This window comes from Vanessa tameamea, chromosome 17, assembly GCF_037043105.1.
Source record: "Vanessa tameamea isolate UH-Manoa-2023 chromosome 17, ilVanTame1 primary haplotype, whole genome shotgun sequence".
Lineage (NCBI taxonomy): Eukaryota > Metazoa > Arthropoda > Insecta > Lepidoptera > Nymphalidae > Vanessa > Vanessa tameamea.
In genome coordinates this window covers 1539677-1552310 of record NC_087325.1, presented here as the reverse complement: position 1 = coordinate 1552310, position 12634 = coordinate 1539677, and the positions used below count along the sequence as shown (strand labels likewise).

The window sequence follows — 12634 nt, the reverse complement described above, 5'->3', positions numbered from 1 at the left end:
AATACAATGAAATTATATAATATATACTGACTGGAAATCAACAAATAATAACTCCGCGCGTGTTATCAATAATAGAATCTTGTGTTGTGCAAAAGGCCTATTATAATTTCAGTTATTACTTATTATTACAATCTAAATATTCGTCTTCAAACGTATTATTTGGGTGACCAAATAATATTTTTGTCCCATTTGCTGTTAGAACACTTGGTCTTTCGAGTAATAGTGCAAAAAGTTTCATTAAAAGTATACCATCTCGCCTTATTACCTACACTGTTTACAAGACACCAGTACACTGGTCCATTTTTGTCCAGAGGATCGGAATTGCGATTCAACGGTAAAATGCTGCTAGCGTTCTTGAGACCATTTATACCATAAATATATTTAATTATTTTTGTATATTCAGGACTTAATGACCATAATATTGTTTGTTCATCATTCTCCCAGTAGATAATTCTAGAATTAATCAAAGGAATGTTAATACAGGCTTAGTTAATAATTCTATATCGACTATAAATAAATAAATATTAAATAAATATTGGACAACATCACATACATTACTCTGATCCCAATGTAAGTAAAGCACTTGTGTTATGGAAAATCAGAAGTAACGACGATACCACATACACCCAAACCCAAGACAACATAGAAAACTAATGAACTCTTTCTACATCGACTCGGCCGGGAATCGAACCCGGGACCTCGGAGTGGCGTACCCATGAAAACCGGTGAACACACTACTCGACCACGGAGGTCGTCACTATGAATGGATTAAGTTATTATGGATTATGTTATATTATTGCTTTATGTAAACGTGTAAGCGTTTATTACATATATTATACGAGGATACAATTTATCTTTCGCGTATAGTCTTTGAAAACTTAATCACCAATACAGAAAACATCACATTGTTCTCAATAAATATTACAGGAATTTAGACTGTTGGAATTTAAGCGGATGTAACTACGAAGCGCAGCTTCTGCATTACATAGTATATAACAAAGTCGCTTATCGCTGTCTGTCCCTGTGTATGCTTAGATCTTTAAAATTACACAACGGATTTTGATGCGGTTTTTTTTTAATATACAGATAGAAGAGGAAGGTTTACATTTTACGAGAAACAATGGCTTATTTTCGAAGCGATTTTAAGCAATACAGCATCAATCCTTATCCAATTAAGTACATTAAATACTTTGTGCATTTAATATATATCAATATGGCCCTTTACTTTTAAATCGCCAGGTGTGAATTAAATTTAAAGCTACCAACGGACCGGAAAGTCGATTCCACCGAAAATCACCGGCAAGATACTCAGTAGTTATTCTTTTCAATCGTTTTAATGTCAGTAAACAATATTCTTTTTTTTTATATCCTGCCTAGAGTAATAAATACTAAGTCCACACTTTTTTATCTTTAATATTATCTTGTATTGTGTAATATGACTTATATGACGTTGTAATATTATACACAAAAACCTTCCCGAAACGCACATTTACAGATAGCAGTTTTATGTATATTGGTTTAATAGCGTTTTCAGAAAGGCTTTTATGATTAAATAAATTGTGTATAATGAGGTTATAAATTGATAGTTAAAATTTTAAAGGAAAATTTTATTTTCTTCTTTTTAGAGCATTTAAATAAAAGCTTTTTTTAAAAAGCATTTTTACTTTGAATTTATTTATATTTGATTTGAAACTTCAGTGACGCTTGAATTAAAACAGATGAACGAACCTTCAATAAACGCATTCTATATGACTTTTTCGCTTGATACAAAGCCTTTAAAATTTAAAATAATCGATAGACCTATCATTGCAGTATATCGACGAATTACAAATGTATTGTTATCAAGAACAATACAAGACGACGTCGGCTGTTCTACCAAAGACTAATCAATCCCTCAACACCAGATGATTCTGTGATCTGTTTCCCGTTTTATTCTCGTACCCGTTCTGTCTGAACCGTCAATCAACAAGCTTCAATTTTAGACTAACTGGCGTTTTATTGCAGTTCTATATTCTGTTGTATTTTTATAAAATTTATTACATCATTTCGATAGTCGATATAATGTAGGTCATATTTTATGTGTTACGATTTAAAGTATTACATCGTGTTTGAGTCTGTTTTTTTATTTATATATAAAATATTGACTTCAATATTTATAGTCTACGGTGATTCTGAAGTTGGAATAAAATATTAGGTATTTGTTTTCGGAATTACACTTTGATTTGAATTAAACTTATTGTATTTCTCGCTGGTTCTTGTCGTTATTATTTAAATTTCGAATCTATGGAACTTTTTAATTATTCTTCTAAAATGACAATTAAAAATGTTTGTAAGATAGTGAGGGCAAATAAGATAATTGAATGTCATTTACAGCTAAATTTATTTATGAATAATAATCATTATTTCATATATACAAATTTATTGTAAATTTTATAAATTTATGGGCACAGGAATTGGATAAGTTCATTAACTGAGTCTCGATTTTATTAAAAATACTTTAACTTGTTGTTGTTGATATGTATCCTAAAGTTTATTTATATTTATAAAAAATAAAATATCTATACGAATATTATAAATGTGAAAATATCTCTGTCTGTCTGTTGCTCTTTCATGGCCAAACAAGTTACCAAAATTTAGTCATATTTAGTATGAAGCAAGATTGGGCTCCAATGAAGGATATGGGATACTTTTTTATGCCTAATACTGGTATTAGTTCAGGAAGATCGACCCCTAAAATGCGGTTGTCAACTACAATACAGAATATCCAAAACAATTATATTAAAAACATAATTAATAATTATTTTTTAATCTAAAATGACTATTTTTATGTTACGTGTAGTATTTATTCTTCAAATTTAAACGGCACGTAATTTTAAAATCAGTTGAAAATACGGGTAACAATAAAAACACAAAAACAATTTTCCCAATCAGCTCCTGAGTTAGGTAAAAAACACAGAAAAATGCAACCGAATTGAGAATCTTCCTCTTTTTTGTCTTCTTTTGAAGTCGAGTAAAAAAATAAATGCACCTCACTGTTCCCTCTCTTATAATGCGATGGAATGCAATGCTGCCTGTATTGCAATAAAACTAGAGATGAAGCGCAGGACAGAAAATGGTACATCTGGTTTTTAAGTGGTTATTCTGGTACACTTATCGCCAGTAAGTTCCTCATACCCTTTATGAAGGGAAAATGTGTTTTGTTCAGTGACATAAATAGGGGTATAACCAAATACTTAAAAAAACAATGCAAGGGATGGCAGTCAAAGGATATAAACAGATTCAACTAAATACAGGCGACCCAATTTAATACCAGAAATTCTTAGTAACTTTTTATTGCCCTCGTACCTTGATTTGAATCCAGGATCTCTGGTCTATTATATAGCTATTATTCTAACGAGTTAGGCAGTTAGGCAATTAGGAATTCTAATATATCATTGCTGACAAGAAGACTCAGCTCTGCAGCTTACGCGGTTTGTAAAGTTAGACAACTAACTGACCTTGATATTGCACGATTAAGTTTGAAGTATATTTAAGCAGTATGTTGTATCTTGTTTTTTATGTTGTGTTACAATATTAGAAAATACTAAGTTAGTAATTAGGAAATAAACTTACATATATTAAATCGGCAATTTGTTTTTCAAAAATTATGACGACCTCCGTGGTCGAGTAGTGTATACACCGGTTTTCATGGGTACGCCACTGCGAGGTCCTGGGTTCGATACCCGGCCGAGTCGATGTAGAAAAATTTCATAAGTTTTCTATGTTGTCTTGGATGTTTGTGGTACCGTCGTTACTTCTGATTTTCCATAACACAAGTGCTTTAGCTACTTATATTGAGATCAGAGTAATGTATGTGATGTTGTCCAATATTTATTATTATTATTAACTTCTTAACAATATAATACTCCGATAAAAAGGCAAACGGAACGCGCGGAACATTATACTGCAGCAAAAAAGCGAATATAGATTCCCGGTAGTGCGAAACGATGTCTTACTTTATTAAAATACCTTTATTCAATATGGAAGTATTACACTTATTGATTGTCCAATTAAACACTACCACCGGTTCGGAAAAGAAAATGCCCTGTAATACGTTAACAGTGCTGTCAAAACTTTAGATATTCATCATTATCCATCAGTCTTTTGTTTACGCATACAAAAATTTGAGACTTCACATCACAATAGTTCAAAAACCGTCCACTAATTTCTAAACATTACATTAACAGCCTGTAAATTTCCCACTGCTGGGCTAAAGCCTCCTCTCCTTTTGAGGAGAAGGTTTGGAGCGTATTCCACCACGCTGCTCCAATGCGGGTTGGTAGAATACACATGTGGCTGAATTTCCTCACGATGTTTTCCTTCACTGCCGAGCACGAGATGAATTATAAACACAAACATAATTTCTATAACAGTGCTTGTAATCTCCCACCAATAAGGAAGGAGTCAAATGCATTTATTATATAGTAATCAAATTAATAAAAGTACTGCAGCGCTATTTTTTAAGAACTCACCTCGTTTCACACTCGTGAAATGTTATAAACCAACTTATGTTGCTACGCTTTATTGACGCGTATAACATTTAAATGTTATAATATTATAGTGAAAACGATCATGTTCTGGGGTGAGTTAATAATAACTAAATAAAACTAATGATGATGTCGTCCTGACTGATCCGGTCACGGCGGTAATCTGAAGAGAGACCGGACGCAGGACATATTACACAAGTATGAGAGCAGACACTCGTATAATCTCTTGATACCCATATATATTTATATCTTATATATATATATATATATATATTATGTTAGAGGAGGAGGAAAGTGACTACCACCGCCCATGGACATCTGCAACACCGGGGGGCTTGCAGGTGCGTTGCCGGCCTTTCAGGAAGGAGTACGCTCTTTTCTTGAAGGTTCCCAAGTCGTATCGGTTCGGAAAAACCGCCGGCGAAAGCTGGTTTCACAGAGTGGTTGTGCGAGGCAGATTATATAATCAAATTATATAATCCCATAGGATTGCAAATCTGTACGTGTTGTTTGTCATGGTAGTGCATACACGTCCAACTTCCAGATTCCGGGCTAAACCTGAAAGGGCCTGAGGTTTGAACCTAGAACCTCGAGGCCTGTGGCCTTGAAAATAGTATCACTTAATTTTAGGTTCATGTAAATAAGTTAAAAAATACAAAATAGCAAACAAATGTCTTGCTGTTTGACGTTACGGCATACTATGCCAAGTCGTCCACCACCGAGACGTACCAGTAAGTGTGTCAATTGATATCGTAAGTACAATATATGAATACATATATATTTCCAACTGAATAGTTATATCGAAATTTGTATTGTAACGTTAACAAACTCTCGTTAATCTAACGTAGTTTATGTTGATTATGTACGCGATTGTACTATGAGTCATCAAATTGCCCAAATAAGGGCGTATGTTCACTTACAATATAATACAGCAAAATTTAGTAAAGTCGACAAAAAATGAACTCATTTTATCTCTAATGTTTATCGTAAATGTATTTTATTGTATAACATTACTGTTGCAATAAATTAGAGATGTATATAAACGATAAACAAAGAAGACGGCAAATATAAACGAAAAGGTAAAATTATATTAAACACAACCCAGAGTAAACATCATAATATTATATTTACTACGAAACCAAAAATATTATATAAATAAGAATATTCTTAGAAGAATTTTAATAAAGATTTTCTTTCCATAGCGACATATATAGAACTATGTATATCCAACTGCATGGCATTATATATTGCACAAGCATGGGTTTTGTGCAAGCTTATGCACAAGCTTATGCACAAAACCCACACATACCCAACCATTACATATAATTTATACTAAGTACCATTGTGTTCAGGTTTGATGGGTAATCGAGCTAGTGCTACTACAAGCACAAGGGTTATAACATCTTAGTTTCCGATGTTGTGGCGTATTGGCGACATAGGATACGGTAAATATTTATTGCTGCGCTTATGTCAATGGCACTTGCTCGTTCGTCTACGTATTAAAAAAAGAGAGCTCAGGCGCAGGGTCATCGGCTTTATGTGATGTTCTAAGCACAGGAGCAAAGAGGTTCGTTTGGAACAAAAACTTGAAGATATAATGGTCTTAAAGTTGACCGATCATGTGAACTACTCAATATTAGCCCTATATATTGGTATCTATACATTTGCTGAAAAGTAAGAATATATTATATTTCTCTTTATACATATATATGTAATAAAATATATAATATTTTAACTGATATCATACTTGGTAATCTCTACCGTTGTTGTTTTTGGAAAATTCTGTTAACTACAAAATTAGAAAATATTTATGTATATCAGAAAAAAAATGGCCAAATTCAGTGATATCTGTCGAAGCTCTTGGTAAAACTGCTGTGGTCTTACATCATTATTTAATGAAATTATATATTTTTAAATTAAAATATCAGGAACATGATCTAAGATAGATTTCGACGTCGAAAACAAAGTCAGATTCACGGTGGAAAAACATGGTAGGCGCTGGTAATGTTCCAATGTTGTAACCGATATGCTGATCTGATGCACGTCTATTCAAAGTAACGACGCCATATTTCAGTGTACACAACTGTGAAAGCATCCTTAACAACCAAGTTTTAATGTTCTGCTATAAATTGTCGGTTTACTTGTTATGACGGATTTTATTAACGCAAATAAACTATGTTTTGATGGTGTTAAGTTTCTGTTTGGTATTTTCCTGACTCATATATATTTATACATTTTATTTATTTCAGAGTGGGAGAACGAATTGCCTGCTTTCTGGTTCTGGTCACTCAACCCCATAACTTTTGCACTCCATCGTCATCATCTGCACATGTAACCTATCATAGTAACCTGAATCTGAATTCTGAATTCAGTCGGATCCGACCTGGAAGTAAAAATCACTCTTACTTTAATGTAACAAAAAAAAAGTTTCAATATCTATTGCGGTTGTAATTACTGTATCATCATCTCAGCCGAAGGACGTCCACTGCTGGACATAGGCCTCCCCCAAAGATCGCCACAACGACCGGACTTGTGCAAGCCCGTCTGGGTAGGTACCACCCACTTATCAGATATTCTACCGCCAAATAACAGTACTATGTATTGTTGTGTTCCGGTTGGAAGGGTGTGTGAGCCAGTGTAATCACAGGCACAAGGGAGATGACATCTAAGTTCCCAAGGTTGGTGGCGCATAGGTGATGTAAGGAATGGTTAATATTTCTTTCTCTTCTTCTACAGCGCCTTTGTCTATGGGCGGTGGTGACCACTTACCATCAGGTGGCCCATATGCTCGTCCGTCAACCAATGCCATAAAAAAAATAATAATCACGCTTCATCGAAATCGCCAGTCTTTAAAAACTATAGTTTGTATATTTTTAGTAATGTTATACATGGTGTTTGCAATGTGCACATTTATTACTTTGATGTAGTTGTACGAGTGATAAAAATACATATCAAGCAACTACTAGACTAACTAATTAGAACGTTTACCTTTTAATTTTTATCATATTTTATAACAAAAGGTAACTGTGATTTATCTATTCATTCTGTCTGTCTGTTGCTCTTTCACGACTAAGCCACTGAACCGAATATGGTGACATTTGGTACGATAACTACATCGTGACGACCAACCCGGAAATCGCAAGCGAAGTCTCAGGCGACAACTAGTATTTAAACGGGTAAGAACCCGTTTATAGCTCTGGCAGGTTTTCCTTACCAAGTTCGTTTACATAAGCTATAACTCAGCGAATATATAACATATGAATATACTTTATAACTTTTATCGGCCTGGAAAATATAAGGTGTCATAATGTGTAATATATAATAACATTTCATATAAATTGAGCTTGAATCTCAGAAAAAAAACAAAGGTATCGTTATGCAGGTTACGATAGATAAGTTTTGTTATATATTACAAAGATGCCGCGATGGCCCAGTGGTTAGAACGCTTGCATCTTAACCGATGATTTCGGGTTCAAACCCAGGCAGGCACCACTGAATTTTCATGTGCTTAATTCGTGTTTATAATTCATCTCGTGCTCGGCGGTGAAGGAAAACATCGTGAGTAAAACTGCATGTGTCTAATTTCAACGAAATTCTGCCACATATGTAGTCCACCAACACGCATTGGAGCAGCGTGGTGGAATACGCTCCAAACCTTCTCCTCAAAGGGAGAGGAGGCCTTAGCCCAGCAGTGGGAAATTTACAGGCTAATGTAAAAAAAAATAAATATTACAAAGGGGTAACAACTTATATCACTGAACTTTTAAACTAGACCGATTTCGACGCCTTATTAAAAGAATACAGCAATGGCGCTGTATTTATAAGCAATAAAATTTACAAAACCATTAAAATCTAAAGATCCCAGAACAAGACTAGCCCGGCATTACACTGATGATATTCCGGACGTCAGCCTGTATGAGATACGAATAGCTCTCGAACAACTCAAAAACAAATCGGGTGATGATGGAGTGACAGCTAAACTTCTGAAGGCGGACGGTGCACCGCTTCTTAGGGTCCTTCACAAGTTACTTAACTCCTTCATACTTGATCGTCCAACGATGACAAAACACACGCATGGCACTGACATGTGATGGTGGCTCTTCTTCAAAAAGGCATTAAAACCTTATTGAGGAATTACTGACCTATCTCACTTCTGAGCCATGTTTACAAGTTGTTTTCCAGAGTTATTATTTATTAATATTACGAATCTTTTCGAGTGTCAAGGTGGATTGACGATCTGGTGACGGTCACGGACTGGATGCGGGTAGGGCAAGACCAGATGTTGTGGAGATCTTTGTGAGAGGCCTCTGTAAAGTAAAGGATGTTTTTCGGCTGAAATAATGACAAAAAGCGTATTTCATCCGCACAAAATTGGGACGAGCATTAATTTATTTATAGATAAGAATAAACGTTAGAAATATATCATTTGAATTCATTACTGGTGGTAACTGTGATTCAACTTTTCCAAAGCCTTTTTAATTGATTTAAAATAATTCAATTATTCACATAATTGTGTTAAACTGGATCCTTTTTTTGAACGACGCTTTTAGGTTATATTAAAATCCGTGTTCAATTGTCAAAATGATACAAGTGACTTCAAGTTCTACATTTATCGTTCAATACAAACTTATTATTATTATTAGATAAATTTATTATAAAAAAAACATGGAGTTATTTTTTTTTTGTTTTCCAGGTATGATAATATGGGTTAGATTAATATAATATTAAGGCATTTGTAGCTTAGTATCGTATTACAAGCGTGTCAGTTTTATTAACTCTACCCGGAATCGTACCCCAAGACTTTGAGATTCGCATCCTTTGTAAGCTACTAGACTAACGAAGCCTTCAATTAATTATATAATAAAGTAATAAATTTACAATAATAAGCCTCCGTTACGAACAGCGTGTAGACTAATTAGATTTTAGAATGATTAAGATGAAGACATGAAATAATGATAATATTTTTTCTTAATTACGAGAAGATGTTTAACGTAATACATAACAACATTAGACCCAAATTGTTATGAAAGAACACCGTTTTACTCTTAAATAAAACCATTACATGCACGTGGTATCCTGGCATGAACTGGCATCGCACCAAGCAAATGAGCACTAAGTTTAAACAGCTAGACACAGCCAGGGCCGTGGTATGTTTGCTAGTTACTTTGTAAAACAGTTGTATTTTGGAGTGTTGATTTTTGAATAAACTAGTTAATGATGCGGCTTTACCTGTGCATAATTTATCAAACTTTACTTTCAGCACACAAACTGTCATTCCACATTTTACCCCCTCCACGGGTGAATTAAAAAACTATGTCCACACCAAATTTGATCCAAATCTTTTCAGCGATTCAAACGTGAATGTGTAACATAATAAGTTACATTCGTGTTTATAATATAAGTATGGATAATTTTTGGTGTATTCATGTTTCTATTTTGGTTTTATTGGTTTATCCTAGTTAGTGGTGGTTTATGTACATGTAATTCACGAATACAATAACCACACTTATAAGATATTCCAGCGTCAAATAGCAATACTTGTATTGTTGTGTTCCGGTTCGAGAGAGCCTGTGTAACTACAGGCACAAAGGACATAATTATTGACGATGTAAGGGATGATTTGGAGCCATTGTTTTCGAACCTACAATCACCGGTTATTATCCACGTATTCCACTCCCAAAGCGATCTTGTCATATGCCCTGTAGATGGATATAAAAATAAACCTGGTGAGTAAACGATGCCAAAACTTTATTCATATGATTTGTGAATCTACAAGTACTAACTTAAAATAGTAACTACTGAGTTTCTTGGCGGTTCTCCTCGGTAGAATGTACATTCCGAACCGGTGGTAGCTTTACTTTAAATAGTTTGTTAAATGACGATTCAAAAGTGCTTGTAAGATGTTAATTGAATAAAGTATATTTTGATTTTGATTTTTGATTTTACAAAATGGCTGAGGAAAAATTTATTATCTGTGTTTTATTATAGTTTGTAAAATGAATATATATCAAAGTTTTTAATAATTTAATTATATATTATTAAATATGTAGGTATGTGTACAACTTAAACCATAGCGTCAGACGATAAAGCCAGCTAAAACGAAGTCAGAATTTTACAAATGATTTTTACAGATATTCGAAATACAATATGTGCTTCGAATGTTGGTCAGTAAAATTCCAATCGGAGATCGATTAAGAGTTCGGATATCTATATCTTATATAATATTTTAAGTCTACTTAAAATATTATAAAATAGTACGAGTATATAAATATTAGTTGTGTCTTTTCTATAAATTTTATATAACTGATGATTTTGTTTATCATGTTTTTTATTGTTTGAATGCACTTGTGTTACGATCTACAAATTTGATTGAAATATATATGTTAGATAGCCTTTATATTGAGACAAATTTTATATATAAAATCACCAAGAAGGTGGAGCAATAATGCGAGTGAAAACGCTAGTGGTCATTTATTTGCCAGATGTAAAAAAATGAGCTACGTTTTACCGCCTATGGCCCAGCGATTTCAAAAGCGTTAAGTTTGGATTACGGCGTGTGGGATATACGACTATGTGCCTGTTTCGTTCAAGAAATATGTACTTGTCAGAACTTTGACAACTTGATTGACATTTATAGTCATTGCTCCGTTCTTATGTAAGTGATATAAAGACTTCAATAAACGGACTATCTATCAACGGGCTATAACGGGTTTGTTATGTCTGAGTTAAGCGCGTTCAGCTATATAATTTAGCAAAGTTAATTATTATTATAATCCTTGCAAAAATGCACTTATACATAATTTATTTAAGACTTAAATAAAAATAAGTATTTAAATATATTTCACTATCGAATATTATAGTAAAATAAAATGCAAGACTTTTTTGTGTAAAATCGTTACAAAAAATTGTTTTTTTGTTAAAACACCAAAACTTTTTCTAAATAATACCACGAACAGTATTTCCCTTTAAAATGGCTTTAGAAAAAAAAAACATTCCACTGTGCGGTCACAACGTATATGCTCGTACCTGAAAGAGGGCATGAAAAGTTGTGGAAATAGCAAATAACAAATATTTACATCAGCTGTATTCAAATACTCATTCTTTATATATTTTTATACGTATTGCCTTAGAATATTTATAAATCAAGATAGAGTGTCGCACACATTAACACATTAACAGCCTGTAAATGTCCCACTGCTGGGCTAAGGCCTCTTCTTACTCTGAGGACAACGATTGGAGCATATTCCACCACGCTGCTCCAATGCGGGTTAGTGGAATACACAAACACAAATTAGACACATGCATCCTCAAGATGTTTCCTTTACCGCCGAGCACGAGATGAATTTTAAACACAAATTAAATACATGAAAATTCAGTGGTGTTTGCCTGGGTTTGAACCCACAAACATCCGTTAAGATGCACGCTTTCTAACCACTGGGCAATATCGGCTCACTAATGTAGAGTGTCGTAATACAAAATAACTAAAACAAATGAACCAACTTTATTACCTTGGTGAGCGTGCCAGCTAGGCATGGCACTCGCCAAACATCATACTACTTTTCTAGTGTGCGTGTACTTAGTATGTACCAACCGTTGGTTACTATTTGATTCAACGCGTTCTCAGCTGAGACAGTCTATCTATACATATAAATAATCACAGCCTGTCAAATGTAACAAGCCATTATAAATTGCTTAGAATTTATAGAAAACAGTGTTAGCCAAACTTTTCATATTAAAGACTGGAAATTTTTAATCGATTTGCTATATTTTATATAATCTAGAGTCAATTCAGAATAATCGAAAGATTATGTTAAGAACTTCCCTGAGGCATACAAACTATTATAAAGAGGAGTTAAGTTACGTAAAATGTAATAGTTAAGTTAGAAAATAGTTCATTAAAATTGGATACTAACTAACACTTCCACTAATAGTAGTGAGGCCAATTTTTAATCAAAAAGTTTTTTGTGAATTATTTAATAAGGTTTAATGGATTTTATGTTGCAACAAAAAAGAAAACGGCAATAATATCCCCTTATGTACTCTTTAAATTAAATTCAACAGTGTTCAATGCCAATGGAATCTTGGTGTTTCTAAAATCCCCCTTTTTT

General features: G+C 33.5%; 1 protein-coding gene across 1 annotated transcript in view; it reads left to right on the top strand.

The window, feature by feature from the left end:
- LOC113394794 (potassium voltage-gated channel protein Shaw-like) overlaps positions 1-12634 on the top strand; it is a 262752-nt gene that overhangs the window by 46455 nt on the left and 203663 nt on the right. The window lies entirely within an intron of this gene.